Source organism: Arachis stenosperma, chromosome 10 (genome assembly GCF_014773155.1).
Source record: "Arachis stenosperma cultivar V10309 chromosome 10, arast.V10309.gnm1.PFL2, whole genome shotgun sequence".
Classification (NCBI taxonomy): Eukaryota; Viridiplantae; Streptophyta; class Magnoliopsida; order Fabales; family Fabaceae; genus Arachis; species Arachis stenosperma.
Window position 1 is genome coordinate 112,535,810 of NC_080386.1, and position 3,055 is coordinate 112,538,864.

A 3,055-nucleotide genomic window follows, 5' to 3' on the forward strand; every position below is an offset into this window, starting at 1 on the left:
GTATATTTTTATTAGTTTTTAATTAAAATTCACTTTTCTGGACTTTACTATGAGTTTGTGTGTTTTTCTGTGATTTCAGGTATTTTCTGACTGAAATTGAGGGTCCTGAGCAAAAATCTGATCCAGAGACTGAAAAGGACTGCAGATGCTGTTGGATTCTGACCTCCCTGCACTCAAAGTGGATTTTCTGGAGCTACAGAAGCCCAATTGGCGCGCTCTCAACGGCATTGGAAAGTAGACATCCTGGGCTTTCCAGCAATATATAATAGTCCATACTTTGCCAAGATTTGATGGCCCAAACCGGCGCTCAAAGTCACCTACAGAAATTCCAGCGTTAAACGCCGGAACTGGCATAAAATTTGGAGTTAAACGCCCAAACTGGCATGAAAGCTGGCGTTTAACTCCAGAAAACGTCTCTACACGAAATTCCTTCATTGCTCAGCCCAAGCACACACCAAGTGGGCCCGGAAGTGGATTTTCTGTCATTTACTCAATTCTGTAAACCTTAGGACACTAGTTTACTACTTATAGGATCTTTTGACATTGTATCCGGACCTTATGACCTCATAACATTTTTTACACGTTTCTTTCCACAGTATGAGTCTCTAAACCCATGGTTGGGGGTGAGGAGCTCTGCTGTGTCTTGATGGATTAATGCAATTACTACTGTTTCTTATTCAATCATGCTTGCTTCCATTCTAAGATAACACTTGTTCTTAATCCGGATGAATGTGATGATCCGTGACAATCATCATCATTCTCAACTATGAACACGTGCCTGACAACCACCTCTGTTCTATCTTAGATTGAGTAGTTATCTCTTGGGTTCTTTAATCGGAATCTTCGTGGTATAGGCAGGACCTGATGGCAGCATTCAAGAGAATCCGGAAGGTCTAAACCTTGTCTGTGGTATTCTGAGTAGGATTCAATGATTGAATGACTGTGATGTGCTTCAAACCTGTAACCTACTGGGCGTTAGTGACAGACGCAAAAGAGGGATTCTATTCCGGTAGGGGAGGGAACCAAACCGGTGATTGGCAGTACTGTGACAGAGTGCGTGCATTAGCTTTCACTGCGCGGATGGGAGGTAGCCATTGACAACGGTGAAACCCTACATGAGCTTGCCATGGAAGGAGGCTTGCGTGTTTGATGAAGAAGACAGTAGGAAAGCAGAGATTCGGAAGATGGGGCATCTCCAAACCTCAACCCATTCTCCATTACTGCAATACAAGTAACCATTACATGTTCTTTTGCTTTTTTTTTACAATCAATCCTGATAATTTCTGATATCCTGACTAAGATTTACAAGATAACCATAGCTTGCTTCAAGCCGACAATCTCCGTGGGATCGACCCTTGCTCACGCAAGGTATTACTTGGACGACCCAGTGCACTTGCTGGTTAGTTGTGCGGGATTGCAAAAGTGTTATTGCAATTTCGTGCACCACCAGCCTCCCAAAGTGATCAAAAGATCTAAAGAACAAGAGATTCCAAAGATCAGAAGATTCAGAAGATGAAAATACAATAGTAAAAGGTCCTATTTATAGGGAACTAGTAGCTTAAGAATTACAAAGATGAGTAAATGACATAAAAATCCACTTCCGGGCCCACTTGGTGTGTGCTTGGGCTGAGCAATGAAGCATTTTTCGTGTAGAGACTCTTCTTGGAGTTAAACGCCAGCTTTTATGCCAGTTTGGGCGTTTAACTCCCATTTTGGTGCCAGTTCCGGCGTTTAACGCTGGGAATTCTGAGGGTGACTTTAAACGCCGGTTTGGGCCATCAAATCTTGGGCAAAGTATGGACTATCATATATTGCTGGAAAGCCCAGGATGTCTACTTTCCAACGCCGTTGAGAGCGCGCCAATTGGGCTTCTGTAGCGCCAGAAAATCGACTTTGAGTGCAGGGAGGTCAGAATCCAACAGCATCTGCAGTCCTTTTCAGTCTCTGAATCAGATTTTTGCTTAGGTCCCTCAATTTCAGCCAGAAAATACCTGAAATCACAGAAAAACACACAAACTCATAGTAAAGTCCAGAAAAGTGAATTTTAACTAAAAACTAATAAAAATATACTAAAAACTCAACTCAAACTACTAAAAACATACTAAAAACAATGCCAAAAAGCGTACAAATTATCCGCTCATCACAACACCAAACTTAAATTGTTGCTTGTCCTCAAGCAACTGAAAATCAAATAGGATAAAAAGAAGAGAATATGCAATGAATTCCAAAAACATCTATGAAGATCAGTATTAATTAGATGAGCGGGGCTTTTAGCTTTTTGCCTCTGAATAGTTTTGGCATCTCACTTTATCCTTTGAAATTCAGAATGATTGGCTTCTTTAGGAACTCAGAATCCAGATAGTGTCATTGATTCTCCTAGTTAAGTATGATGATTCTTGAACACAGCTACTTTATGAGTCTTGGCCGTGGCCCAAAGCACTCTGTCTTCCAGTATTACCACCGGATACATACGTGCCACAGACACATAATTGGGTGAACCTTTTCAGATTGTGACTCAGCTTTGCTAAAGTCCCCAATTAGAGGTGTCCAGGGTTCTTAAGCACACTCTTTTTGCCTTGGATCACAACTTTATTTCTTTCTTTTTTTCTTTTTTTTGTTTTTTTTTCGTTCTCTTTTTTTTTTGTATTCACTGCTTTTTCTTGCTTCAAGAATCATTTTAATGATTTTTCAGATCCTCAGTAACATGTCTCCCTTTTCATCATTCTTTCAAGAGCTAACATTCATGAACCACAAATTCAAAAGACATATGCACTGTTTAAGCATACATTCAGAAAATAAAAGTGTTGCCACCACATCAAAAATAATCAATCTGTTATAAAATTCAAAATTCATGCAATTCTTCTCCTTTTCAATTAAGAACATTGTTAATTTAAGAAAGGTGATGGATTCATAGGACATTCATAACTTTAAGGCATAGACACTAATGATCATAAGACACAAACATGGACAAACATAAAGCATAAATTTTCGAAAAACCAAGAAAACAAAGAACAAGGAGATTAAAGAACGGGTTCACCTTAGTGATGGCGGTTTG